At 42.7% G+C, this 14,879-nt stretch overlaps 1 pseudogene; it reads left to right on the top strand.

The window, feature by feature from the left end:
* The first annotated feature begins 9,915 nt into the window (after positions 1–9,915).
* LOC116884779 lies at positions 9,916–10,340 on the top strand (annotated as a pseudogene).
* The last annotated feature ends 4,539 nt before the right edge of the window (positions 10,341–14,879 follow it).

The raw sequence follows: 14,879 nt of genomic DNA, 5'->3' as shown, positions 1-14,879 counted from the left end.
GAATTGAAAGGGCTATAATTAGCTTTTGGCAGAGGCTCTAGGGTGGGGCCACATAAAATGATGTGGAGGGTGTAAGGGGACCACATAAAACTCAGTGGAGTGGTAAGTGGGGGCCACATAAAACCTGGTGGATGGAATTAGTAGGGGCCATATAAAACCTGGTAGAGGGGTAAGCCAGGCCCACCTAAAACCCTGCAAACGGTAAGCTTTTTGGCTTCTATCCTAGGGAGTTGCTTCCTAGGCATCATTTTGTTCATTTTCCATGCCATTTATTTTTCCAAAAGGCTGGTTGTCCACAAGATTTTATTAGAGATGTGAAATAGCTGAGCCCTTCCTGCCACTAGAGCCCCTTGTTCCTGTTGGTTCTGTGAAGCAAGTGTCACCCAACTGCCCATCATCCCTCGAAACAGACTAGTTCTATCAAGAAGAGGACTTTACACTTGAAAGGGTTCAGGACCTGATCCATCATCATGGTTTCTGGTGTTTGGCTAGCATCTGATCCAGTCTTAATGCTAGAGGGCTAAACATGACCATTGTGGGGCATTACCAAATGGGAGAAGCTGTTTGGATGGCAGTGGGAAAATTGCTGGGGAGCCATAAAAGCAAGAGAATTCACTTGAGATGCTCAACCCAATCTGGCCTTTGCTGAGGATTCAGGTCTCCTGGCCTTTGCACCTAACTGAAGTGCAAACTTAAGGGTTCTTTGGAAAGTCGGTTGGGTGTGTTTTGCTGGGGCAAAAAGGTGAAGAAACATTTAGCTGAAGTGGACACAAATGAAAGGCTAAGGCAGACTCATGAAGGAACGTTATGTTGAGGCAGACACAGGAGAGAGGGTGTTCTGCTAAAGTAAGCATGCGAAAGGAAATGTGATGAAAGATTCTTCACTAATAACATGTATATATCGATCTGCCTTACATTGTGTAGTTGAGCTGCATTTGTTGAGACTCCATAGAGAGAACTGGGCCACTAAACTTCTAGTTATATGTGGCAGTTTCTGAAGACTCAGGCTGATTGGCAGAGTGATGTCAGCTGAGACAGACATAGTGCTGAGGCGAGACCAATAGAGGACACTTGATGTTTGAAGAGAGTATAAAAAAAGGACTTGAGGACAGTGATGGGGCCTGAGCTTGGCTTACTTATAGGGCTTGCTGCGCAAAGCTTGTGGGTCTCATGTCTTTGCTGAGAGAGTCACAGCTGAGAACTTCTCGCATCCCTCTGGGTCCCTCCTGCTGACTTGAGCCAAGGCTGAAGGCCTGGCTGTCTCTGATTGGTAAATGCTACCGCTGCTGATTTGTGTTTGCTATACTGACACTACTGAACTAGACGGTTGGTGTATCCATGAAGTGTTTGCAAGTGAATTGAGCTGCTGAGCTGGGAATTGAACTACCAATTTCCATACAACACAGATGAGAGTTGCAACAAAGATCCACTTGCCAGCCCCAATACCTTTTCTTTTCCACTGCCTCTGGTGGGTGGTTGGCTACAAGGAAGGTTAAAGCATTTAAGAACTTATTAAAAATACATGTTTGAAAAAAAAAAGTTACACCTGACCTTCCTGATCTGTCTTGGAGTTCCTGGCTCAAATAGGCCATTTCTCGTCCATATCGGTGAAACAGGTCTTACACGGCCTGTCCAAGACTTGTCTTCTTCCTATTGCTGGCTTTTACTTTCCAGTGAAGGTGGAGACTGACGCAGTAGGGTAGAGCAAACTGAATGTATGTCTTACCTTTGAGTGATATGGTTAGTCACTTCACTGCTTTAAGGACGGATCTGAATTTTGATGTGTTTAAATGGACGTGCTGAGATACTGTGTTGTCCTAGGAGGAACTCCATGGACTATTTTATTATGTTTGCTTGCCTAGCTTACATTAAGGGCCTCTGGATTCTTGCTGTTCTCAAACATTATGCACCATGCACAACTTCATCACTATTTTTCATATATGCGTGTCATTGTTACAGCACAGAGGGTATGTGCTTTTTCTCTCCCAGATCCTCCTAAAGGGTACCAGGAAGCACCAGGAAGAGGCAACAAACCGTCATACCTGATACCTGCATATTTTTCCAAGGAGCAATTAATGGTGGGAAGGTACGAACAAGTGTCCGAAGAGATGTGAGGATGGGCCCAGATGATAGAGCAAGTCAAACATTTCTTAAGTCTATGTGGTCCAGGCCTCCAGCTTTAGAGTGGCAAGAGAGCGTTGTGCACTTAGGCCTTGGGCTCAGACGGGACTACAGAATACCTTATGACTGGGTTTTCAGCCTCAGTGGTCTCAGGGAAGAAAACTGTAGACTAATTTCTTTTGACAAACATGGATGCAAAATAGTCTCAACAAAATACTTGGAAACTAAATTCAGAAACACATTAAAAAGATCATACATTAGTGCCAAATAGGCTTCATTCCAGAAAGGCCAGGTCGATTGAATGTATATAAATCAATAAATATTATACAATAAACCATATAAACAAACTTAAGGACAGAAACCGTGTAATTATCTCAACTGACATTCAAAGCAAAGGTCAGCAGTCTTTGTGACAAAAGTCCTGAGGACGTTAGGGATTCATGGAACATTCCTCAAAATGATAAAGGTTATATACAACAAAACTATAGCCAACGTCATTTTAAGTAGAGCCAATCTGGGAGAATTTCCTCTAGAATCAGGAATGATACAAGCATGTCCACTCTCCCAGTCCTGTTTGAGTGGATGCATGAAGTCTTAGTTATATCGATTAGATACAAGAAAAATATAAAAGAGATTAAAAGTAATAAAGGAAGAAGTCAAACTATCCCTATGTGCAGATGATATAACTTTTTTGAACTTTTCTTTTTACTTAAAAGACCCTATGAATCTACTAGAAAACTCTTAGGCCTAGTTGTCAGATTTAAAAAATTCAATGCTAAAAGGCCAACAACAGTAGCCTTCATACAGACCAGCAAAATACTCTTAAAAATATGAAAAATATCTTATTCAAAATAATTCCAAAAAATTAAGTAGAAAATAAATCCAGAAATTCATTTGGAACCACAAAAGACCATGAATGACCAAAGTGCTCCCACGAGTAGGATCATAGATGGAGGTATTTCAATACCGAACCTCAAGTTACACTACAGTGCTATAGCGACATTAAAAACAGGCAGGGAGGGGTTGGGGATTTAGCTCAGTGGTAGAGCGCTTGCCTAGGTAGCACAAGGCCCTGGGTTCGGGTCCCCAGCTCCGGAAAAAAAAAAAAAAAAAAAAAAAGGAAAAAAAAAAAAAACAGGCAGGGAGACCAATGAAAATGAATGGATGACTCAAAAGTGACAACACTATGTCCATCTAATTTTGGACAAGGAAGGCAAATATACATTGGAAAAACAACCTGTCCAGAAAAAATGGTGCTAATAAAACTGAATATCTACCTACAGAAGAGTAAAATAAATTTATATCTCTTACCTCATATCAAAAATCAATCCAGAGTGAATCAAATGCTTTAACTTAAAACCTGAATTCTGCAAATTCTAGAAGAAATCATAAATACTCCTCATGACATTCGGGCAGGCTTTGACTTCCTGAACAGGACATTAGGGGTGCAGGAAGTGCTCAAGTACCAACAGATGGGACTCCAGGAAATTAGAAAGTTTCTGCAAAGCAAAGATACTATCAGCAGAGCACAAAGATACCCACATAATGAGAGAAGTTCGTTTCCAGTGAACTTCAGAAATCTTCAATGGACTGCAGAGAAAAAACACAGAGGAAATGAAACTGCCAAGTAATAAAGGGGCTAAAGAGTTGAATAGGCAGGAGGAGGACGAGGAGGAAGAGGAAGAGGAAGAGGAAGAGAAAGAGGAAGAGAAAGAGGAAGAGAAAGAGGAAGAGGAGAAAGGAAGACAAGGAGGAAGAAAAAGGAGGGGAGGAAAAGGAAGAGGATAGGGAGGAGAACAAGAACAAAGAAAAACACAAGTGGCTAATAAAAGTGTTCTATAATAAAATCTAAATTAAAACTACTTTGAGATGCCATATTACTTTAGTCAAAAGGAAATCAAATGCTGGAGGTGATAAAGAAAGAGGAGCCCTTACTCACTGTTGGTGTGAATTAATAAGTTAGTGTAGAAATTAGTGTGGGTGTTTCTCAAAAAATTAAAAATAGAATTACCATACGATTGCGCTGCTTCATTACTGGCCATATACACAGAGAAATTTAAGTCCTCCTGTGTGTGTGTGTGTGTGTGTGTGTGTGTGTGTGTGTGTGTGTGTGTGTGTGTGTGTGTATTTTTACCCCATGCTTATTTCTGCCTTATTTACTATGGCAAAGAGACAAAACTAATCTAGATGCTCATTAACAGATGAATGGATGATGAAAATCTGGCAGAAATATAAAAGGGAGAAATATTCAGTACTAAAAAATAAAATAAGAAAAATTTCAGAAAAACGAATGAACTTAGGATGAGTGGTATTAAGTGAAGCTACTCACCTCAGAAAGACAAAAGCCACATTTCTCTCCTGCCTATGCTAATCCTAGCCTATATTGTAAACCAATGTGCTCATGGCTTTAGTATGACACGTGGAAGAACAGGAAAGGGTAAATATGAGGATAAATAATTCATAGACAATAATATAAAGCTCAACTACCGTGGATTTTGTGATGGATAAATGCACGAGAAAGTAATTGATAGGAACAGTGTAAAATCCAAAGGGAGGCTCTATATCGTCAGAATGACTATTCTAACTTTCTAGTTCACTGAGATTTTGAGACTTTGGGTCTGGGCACATGCTTGTTTGAGTGAACACATTTGTCTTAGGGTTTTACTGTTCTGAACAGACACCATGACCAAGGCAAGTCTTGTAAGGGACATTTAATTTGGGGCTGATTTACAGGTTCAGAGGTCCAGTTCATTATCAGCAAGGTAGGAGCATGGCAGCATCCTGGCATAGTGCTGGAGGAGCTGAGAGCTCTAAATCTTGCCCTGAAGGCAAACAGGAGAAGGCTGCCTTAGCCCAACCCCACAGTGACACACTTCCTCCATCTGGCCACACCTACTTCAACAAGGCCACACCTCCTAATAATGCCACTCCCTGGGCCAAGCATACTCAAAGAACCATTGCATTAGTCTAGCTGTGTGATATTTCTTATTTGCAAATTCTGTACAATAAAGCAATTTTTAGTTTTTAAAAAAGTTTGTTCACATCCTGTCTTCTCTGAAGCATAAAGGCGCTGGCAAATGTTTAATTTGGAGTGAAACAGAAATCTGTAGAGGATAAATATGTTAGAGTAGAGCTCCAACATTGCTCCCCTAGGCCAGTTATCATTGCATGATAACCCATCTCTCTGAGCTATCTTCTGAAAATCTGGACCTTGGGGAGTCTGGCTTGAGGCCAACCTTGGCATCCGCTGTGTAACCAATCCCTCTGGCTATGGCTGAGAAGTCTGTGGAGTTGAGTGTCCTAAATGCTGTTGAGACCTGCTCAGTTTTCCTTCAAGCCAAAGGAAGGGGACCGAGACAGTAGAAGCTCTGTGTAGGGCTGGGTTGGGGACAGGAAGAAAGCCAGTACATAAAGAGGAGAGGCTGAAGTCAGGAACCTAGTCAGCGAAGCCTTTATGGCTTCTCTATATCTTGTGGTTTACCTTAAAATGAGTATCTTTGTCATAGTACTTTTGGGTTGCTGTAATGAAACATAGAAATCGCAGTGATATATAAATAACAGAATTTATTTAAGTTCAAGGTGACAACAGAGCCAACAGATTTAGTGTCCGGCAAGGTTTTATTCTTTACAGATGATGCCTTCTTGCCCTGCCCTCCTGGCTGACAGTGGTCAGGCAGCTACCCTCCAGCTCTTACTAGGACTCAGTCCCTCATGACTTAACCACCTTATGGAAGCCTCTACGTCTTCATTCAGTCACGCCGTGGATAAAGTTAAAGCATGAATTTGGAGCAAGGCAGGCACCAATGTTCACAACGCATCACTGAAATTAAATTAAAAAGCCTTTGGATCTTATTAACATGGTGTGGATGTGAAAACTGCTTAAGGAGTCAAAAGCTACTGAGGCTGGACTGTGACGATACCAATGCTCCATTGTGGTGGCTAGTTTTTACGTCAGCTTGACACAAAATCATTTTTGAAGGGGGAACTTCAATTGAGAAAATGCTGCCCACCAGATTGGCCTGTGGGTGAGGCTTGGGGGCACTTTCTTGACTGATAACTGATGTGGGCAGTACCGCCTCTGGGCTGGTGGCCCAAAGGACCTTACAAGGACAGACCGAACAAGCCAAGGGGAGGAAGTCAGTACGCACCAGTCCTCCGTAGCTTCTATATCTGTTCCCACCTCCAGGTTCCTGGTCTGAGTTTCTACTCCACCTTCCCTGTATGACAGATGAGCTATAAGGTGAAACACAAGTTGATTTTGGTCGCGTAGTTTTATTACAGCAATAGAAACCCTAACTAAGGCACCTGGATGCCATGATCTGATTTGACATTTATTGGTTACAAAACCTGCTGCTGATGACAGCACTACAGGGGCCATGTGATATTGGTCCCTGAATGTTGGGGGGAAAGGAGCACCTGTGTCAGGGCTCCCTAAAACCAGAGCTTTGAGGATATTTTGAAACCGCATGCAGGACCAGCCCTCTTGTAATGTCGTGTCTTGCAGTACTGGAGCTCGGCTCTGCTTGGCTTGGCCATGAGCATCACCTCCCACCCCCTGAACACTGGCGACCTGTTCTCTTGCAACCCCACTAAAGAGCGAAAGCGGCGAGCAGCAGACAGGCTGGCTGCGAGCTTCCCATTTCAGGTTTTCCAGTTCGCCAGCCAGCCAGGCCCCATGCCTGCATTTCTGCTGAGGCAGGTGAGCCCCTGGGACCTGACCTCTGGCCCTTTGTCCCTCGGCAGGGCCAGTTGTCAAGGAGATGACAAGATTGGATTCTGAGTTAAGGGAGCCAATCTTTCTTTCTAAATTTATCTTCGCTCTCTGCTTTCTTCCGCTTTCTGTCCCGCCCTCACGACCTTTTCCTTTTTTCTTTTCTTTTTATTGCAAGCAGCCATTAAAAGAATGGTGGTCATTTTTGAAATTGTGACCAAATTGTGTGTGTGTGTGTGTGTGTCTCTGTGTGTGTGTGTAAGACTTTTTGTTGCTTTTTAGGATACCCCTGCTGCAGTGTTTATTTTGCAGAGAAATACCATATTATTGATATCTTGACAAACTCTCCTGTGTTCATCACAACATCCTAAGAAGATTTATTTCTAATTGCCGGATGCAAAGGACAGAGTTGAGAAGGCAAGGTTCCCGGCTATGTCATGACTAAGATGAGGTTCGATCCTGCTCTAAGCTGACTGGGGCTTGGGACCATGGGCTGTTCCTAGGCACCAGAGGCATGTAAGCTCGAGGGTGTGTGTGTGGGGGGAATACATTCAGCAAGATACAAACCATTGAGCTTAGAGCTCCTTGCCACAGCTTGTTCAGGTGGTGCTGATGCTGGGGATGCTCGCTGTGGCTTGTGACATCACCTGCATCATCTGTCAAGGGCTGTCAAATTCTCAGACCAAACCTGGGACAGTGCTTCTTGTTTCTCCTTTCCACACCTAGCTTTTCCTGTTTCCTTCCAATAATAAAAATTCTAAAGCTCTAAGATTAACTCTATGCTCTACGAATCAGACAAAAATGATTTGGTTGCAATTCTTAAAATGACCACCATTCTTCTAATGGCTGGATGCAATGAAGAAAGGAAGGAAGGAAGGAAGGAAGGAAGGAAGGAAGGAAGGAGGAAGAAAGAAAGAAAGAGAGAAAGAAAGAAAGGGGTCAATTGTAAATATAAGACATACACTAGAATTTGAAGATTTAAAATGAAAATGAATGTCAATATTTCAGTAAGTTAAATATTAATTGCATGTTGAGATATTGTTTAGACTATAATCAGTTAAAGGCAATATATTACTATTGTTTATTAATATTCCCAGTCAAAACGATCTTAAAACTTTGAGTGCACCCCTGCCCCCATGATATTCTTGCTGCTGTTATTGTTTTTGAGACATGGTCTTGGCTACATTGTCCGGACTAGATGGAGACCATGTCCATCTTTCTGCCTTAGCCCCCTGCATTCTGGGATTAAAGTCCCGAGCCACCGCACCTGGCTATCAAACCAAGAAAACACGTGGATGGACTGAGAGATGTTGCTGAGTCAGACCCTGCAGTCTGAGAAGATGGCATACTGTCAGAGTCCGGTTACACGGGTTCCAGGAAAGGCGAGATGGAGGGCAACTGCCAGGTCTGTGTGGGAACAGAATGGAAGCTGAGAGGAGGAGGCAGGGTAGAGGAGTCACTGTAGAAGAAAACCAACCCCGAATGGTCCTATGACGGTATCGCATCTGTCTATCTTCTAACTCAGAGAACATGTAACGGAACAGAATCAACCTCAGTATAAGCTGGAGGCTTTAGTTAATGTGTTTGACATTGGCCCATCACTGCTAACACACGTACCACACTCGTGCTAGATTCTAATAGACAAGTGTGTAAACTGCATGTGTGTGGTACATAGGAACTTAGTGCTTTTGGCTCAACTTTCCTGCACACATGCAATTGATTTTTAACATTTTTAATTTAATAAAAATTGCATTTATTTACTTGCTTACCTAATTATGTAGGTGTGCATACAGTGGTCGAAGACAACTTGAAACAAATAGCTCCTTCCTTCTGTTCTGCCAGTCCTAGGGATTGAACTCAGGTCCTTGAGTTTTAGAAGCAAGCACCTTTAGCCCTGAGCCATCTCACAGGCCCATGATTGTTTGTTTGTTTTAAGTAAAAAGGTAAAGTATTAGTTAACATTTAATTTCGCCTCTTCGTGTTCTATTAATGTGGCTACTAAGAGAATTAACATTGTGCCTGCATTTGACCTCTGTAGCTGCATTTCCTTTGTCTATCACGTCTGCTCTCCCAGGTACTTAACTATGCTGCTCATTCACCAGCCTGGAGTCTTATAATAGGCGGACTATAGACTCCCTTAAAGCCCCGGGATCCCCACAGTGGATGGGTTCTAGTTTTCTCCTGCCCAATCTGGAAGAAATGGGGAGGAAGGCGAGGGCAGACTGGCTGGGTCCCTCTAGTCTGCTGCCTGCTACTGATCTGGAGTCCTTTGTGGTAAGACAAGATTCCGTGATACCCGCTGCCTACCCTCCCCAAATCTGGGGACAAGGAAGGCAAGCCTTACTCCTCCATCCCTCTGCTGCCAGCACTGGGGGAAGGGGTCTGAGTGGTCGTTTGGATGCCCTAATATCTCAGCCCCATCCTCAAAGTGATCCAGTTTAAGAGAGGCTCTCAATACCCAGTAGGGATGCTCTTTCTCAGGACAGCACTGGGATGAGCCACCCCTGGCTCCCTGGGGGATGCTCTCTTTTCTGAGAGAAATCCGGAACCTGCTGCTGGCAATCTTTCCTGGAACATCTGCCTTTCTGCAGAGATCTGTGAGGCATCGTCGTATATATGTCTTAGCGCGTGTCTGTAAACAAACTCTCCTCTCAGTGAACCCTGAAGTCCTGAAACACTCTGAGCCAGTTGCTCAACTGTAATGGTTTTCTAAGCAAAGTCCCATCTGGCCTCTCCTCTGAGAACCAAAGGTCTGAATACAAATGAGCACTGGGGCCTCTCTGCCTGGAATGCTGTCCCTAAGCAGCTCATGGTGGCTGGGCAGATGTGGAACAGGGTGCCTTTGTAGCCTTGTAGGTGTGCGTTGAAGCCCCATTGACACTAGAAAAACCTGCCTTCATTGAGTTGTATTTTAAAACTGCAAAATAACCCCGACACTTGAGAGGGAAATGTGGTATGACTCTCTGTACCAGCCATCCACATGTGACAAACATTAAGATTTACCATTAGACATCCAGTCACTTTTAAAAGACAGGAGCTGGTACGGCTACGCGACTTTCCATCCCACAATCCCTCGCACCCTTCCTTTCCAACCTGGGCCCGGCAGAATGGCTCCCGCAAAGAAGGGTGGCGAGAAGAAGGGCCGTTCTGCCATCAACGAGGTGGTGACCCGAGAATACACCATCAACATTCACAAGCGCATCCATGGAGTGAGCTTCAAGAAGCGTGCTCCTTGGGCACTCAAAGAAATTCAGAAATTTGCCATGAAGGAGATGGGGACTCCAGATGTGCGCATAGACACCAGGCTCAATAACGCCATCTGGGCCAAAGGAATAAGGAATGTTCGTACCGCATCAGAGTACGTTTGTCCAGAAAGCGTAAAGAGGATGAGGATTCACCAAACAAGCTCTACACACTGGTAACTTACATGCCTGTTACCACATTCAAAAACCTGTAGATGGTCAATGTGGATGAGAACTAACTGCTGAATGTCAAATAAAGTTACAGAACTGCCAAAAATAAAAATAAATAAATAAATAAATAAATAAATAAAAGACAGGAGCTGTTGTAGTTGAGGAGAATCACGACTTGACTCAGCCAGAGGACTCATCTATGATGTTAGCCGTAACATCACCACAAACAATACATTATTATTGCATTAAATTATCATTTCTATTTTATTATATTTATATTTATATATATTTATATTATAAAACATTATTTGTATACAGTGTGCTCATTTGTATATATAATATATTACTAGACATAAAATATTTATATATAATATAAGCCAATGTCTAGTAAATATCTACAAGATGGTTCTTGTGCAGCAGCTACAGTTTTCTTCAGGAAGGGTGGAGGGATGGAAAAGCAGAATCCCAGTAGGCCAAGTCCTTGAGTGTGATTGGTCTTTTCCTCAGCAGCACCTTCTCAGCTTGCTGTTGACGTGGCTTCCAGAGCTGGCCTTTCACTACCCGATTCCCTGGGGCAGTTGATTCCTTAGCTCGGTATTTACTTTTCACAAAAATAACTCTTAAAAAGATTTGTTTACTTTTAATAGTTGTGTATAAGCACTTGCCCGGATGTGTCTGTGTACCATATGCAGTCATTGGCCACAGAGGCCAGAAGAGGGCATTGTATTCCTCTAGAACTACAGTTACAGTTATGAGCCACTATGTAGGTGCTGGGAATTGAGCCCAGGTCCTCTGGAAGAGAAACCAGCACCCTTAACTGCAGAGCCTTCTATCCTGTCTAAAAATAACCTTAAAGGCACTTAAAAATTAACGCTGAGGCTAGGGAGTGACTCAGCAGTGTAGATAAAGGCACCTTCTGTTATTCCACAGGACCCAAGTTAGTCACTGGCAACCCACACCACTGATAGCCCCAGCCCCATTCAGGCTTCCATGGCAACCCCACTCACACAGATATGCACACAGATCTGCATAAATAAATCTTTAAAAAGTAATGCTAGGGGACTTGTGTTGTTACTAACTCCACTGTGAATGAAATGCTGGAGGGGGGGGGTCTGTCTATTGGATTGAGGTGAAAATACATTGCAATAAAGATGTAGTAGAAGATATGCCGGTTTCATCAAGCTGACTTAGGAAATGGAGATCTCCAGTTAGGTTCCAAGGGGGTAAGGATGAGTAGTAATTTTTTTTTTACATTTTTATAAATTATTATAATTTTTCTAATATATATATATATATATATATGTATTTGATCTGGGAATATAGCTCAGTTGTATATATACAAAGTCTTGAGTTTAGTCTCCCAAACCATGTAAGACTGCACATGGTGGCATATACCAGTATTCATGGCATTTGGGAAGAGGCAGGAAGATTATAAAGTTAAAGATAGCCCTCATCTACATAGTAAGTCTTAGGCCAGCCTGGGCTAGATGAGCCCTTGTCTTTTTTATTTTTTTAAGTTACTTTTTAATCTTTTTATATCAGTGGTTCTCAACCTGTGTATCATGACCCCTTTGAAGGTTCAAAGGACTTTGGGGTTACCTAAGACCATCAGAAAGCACAGATATTTACATTTGATTTATAGCAATAGCAAGGTTATGATTATGAAGCAGCATCAAAAATAATTTTATGGTTGGGGGGATATGACATGAGGAGCCATATTAAAAGGTCATAGCATTAGGAAGGAAGGTTGAGAACCACCGCTCTAAATGATTTTTGAAAAGGCGTGCTAATTCACGGAAATTTGGGGACTAGAGAAAAACACACAGAAGACCAATCCTTTATAGTTCTACCGTGCAGAGAAAGCTGCCCCCCATCAACTTCCAGGACTAGCTGGTTATTTAAATATTTAACTATGATAGTCTATACTCTCTTCAGTTCCTGTCCATTGATGTCCACAATGCTGTGTGCGCTTCACCGTCAGTAAACCCTAGTGTCTGTTGAGGAAGGTGAAGTGGACACGGGTCTGTGGAGTTCTGTCGGTCATACTGGGTAGAACCTTCCTGGAAAATGTAATGACTCTTGAGCTTTCTCTTCAGAGCTACACTGGGACTGCTGAGACATCCAGCCTCATGACGGAGAACCTATTGGAGTCTCAGCCTCTTCTGTATGAGTCGGCCATTGGGATCTACAGAGTGAAAGAAGAGAGACTCCCACAAATTGTCCTCTGATTTCCACGTGTGTGTGTGTGTGTGTGTGTGTGTGTGTGAGAGAGAGAGAGAGAGAGAGAGAGAGAGAGATGAAGTAAGCATAATCTCAAAATACACACTGTAGAGAATAGTTTGTGAACTATCTATCTTTATGATATTTCTTGAATCTGAAATGTGACCCCACAAGCCCATGGCTTAGGCACCTGGTACTTAGCATGTGGTGTTATTTGAATGCTGTGGAACCTTTAGGAGAGTAAGGCTTGCCAAGTTAGAATTGATGCGTGGGAAAGGACCTCTGAAGCTTATAACTAACTCTGCCATCCCAGCATACGCCCACACCTCCATAGATGATGGCTTTCCTCTATGGCCATTCCCTCAATGTTCTGCTTAAAGATGGGGTGCTTGGATCCTCCTGTCTCTGTGTAAAACGGGGGAACAAAGAGACCTGCAGTTAAGCACACTTCGCCTCAGCACCGCGTCATGGCTGGCAGGGTGGATGCGTTGTCTCTGCATATTAGTTCTTTGAGGAAGATCCCAAGATGGACCTTCCTGGCATTCTTCTTACAGGATCTTAGCCAAAGGTCCCAGCTGCCTTGTCTGACTTCACACCCTTCCACTCCTTCCTTGGTTTCTCGGGCGGCATAGTTGCTAGGAGCCACACAGAAAGATTAGGAGGAGGTGAAAGGTAACACTGGAGGTAATGTTTACTCTCCCATGGTCCCTGTGTGATCCAGAATGAACAAAGAGACAGCAGATAAGGTTAATCAGTAGGGCAGGCTGCCTGCTCCATAGAGACAGTAGTTATACTCCTAATGAAAACCTAAGAGTGGTATTTGATAAAGGGGGAAATCATGTGGTTCTCGCCACTGAATCCTTCAGAAAACCAGCCCTTTCCAGAAGATGGCTTGATACTGTCTGTAAATACAATTAGTCTGGGGTCTCTGCCACACGGTAATAAAGATGTCTCTTTAAAAAGCAGGAGGGAGATTAAATGATGGCATTAGTAAAGCAAATATATGTATGATAAAGTTTTATGAGTGCTCCTTCCAAGAAAGGAGCTTCACAAAACACTATTTTATTACACTTGCTCTAATGCTCAGGGAAATGTCGCCTCCCTTAGCCAATGTGAAAGTAGGTGGGCATAGTCATCTATTATGACATCTCTTTCTTAATTATTATTTGCAAGAAGATTCAGACTAGGAAAATACTGGTATTTTAAACTGGACTTTTTAGGAAAAATAACTAAAACTTGTTTACAGTGAAGGATCAAAATAGTAATCATGATAGCATATGGCCTCTTGTGAGCTTTTGCAATTTGCTTGGTTATAGGATTTTAAGAGTCTGTTCTCTAGCTCTTAGGGAACAGGATCTAAGCTGATAAGTGGGCTCAATAGTTCTCTGGGTACTACAGTTAGCTTTTCCATAAGCACAACTCTTAAATAAGATGAGAATTTCCATCCCAGGTGCCATTTAGACTTGTTCTTATGGGCCTAGGTTCACAGGCTAACGGAGGCAAGAAGTTCTTTTAGGTGACATCATATTGCTCTTGACACAGAGCTTAATCAATGTACCATAATATGATATTTTTGTATTAGATAAAATAAAACAACATTCAACATCCTGATAAGGATGAAACTTTGAACTCCATGTTGTTATGTAACCTGACTTTTGGTCTTCCTATATGGAAAATTGTCCCAAATGAAATGTTTCTGTTGTTTGTTTTGTTTTGTTGATCGAGAGGTTCGAGTTCCCAAGGTTGGAGAGAAGTTGGTTCCAGGTCTTCTAGACTTCTGCCCTAATAATTAGATGAGGAATACACTAGGACGAACTTTCTAACTCCACAGCACTAGGCTTTTCCCACAGGTTGTCTCGTCCTCTAGATTCCCTCGACGTTAATCCAAGAGAAAGCAAGGAAGAAGCCAAACTTTTTTTTATGGCCTTATCTGGTAAGTCATATTCCATCGTTTTTTTTTTTTTTTTTGGTTTTTTTTTTTCGGAGCTGGGGACCGAACCCAGGGCCTTGCGCTTCCTAGGCAAGCGCTCTACCACTGAGCTAAATCCCCAACCCCCCATCGTTTTGTAATATTCTTTTTGGTCCCCTAGGCCAGCCTTATGTAGGAAAGGCTATACAGAGGTAGTGTTACTAAGACCTAAAAATCACTGGAGACCCACATGGGAGACTGGCTACCACATTCACTTGTTAGAGTCTTCCTTTTGTCTTCTACCCACTGAATTTTTCAAGTGTTATTCATGGTTTCCCCTCAAACCATGTTAGTAGGTGTTTGGCAGAAGCCACCCTCTGCCCCTGATTGCCCCCAGCATTTACAATGTAGTATATATCGGCAGCGTAACCTTCCAAGCTTGAAAGCAACATACTGCTGTACTTCACTTGGGGTTACAAAGCTTTTGGAGTTCATTCTGAAAAGA

The sequence above is a fragment of the Rattus rattus genome, chromosome 15 (assembly GCF_011064425.1).
Source record: "Rattus rattus isolate New Zealand chromosome 15, Rrattus_CSIRO_v1, whole genome shotgun sequence".
In the NCBI taxonomy this organism is placed as follows: Eukaryota; Metazoa; Chordata; class Mammalia; order Rodentia; family Muridae; genus Rattus; species Rattus rattus.
Note: the sequence above shows the minus strand (reverse complement) of the source record. Positions and strands in the feature narration are given on the sequence as shown.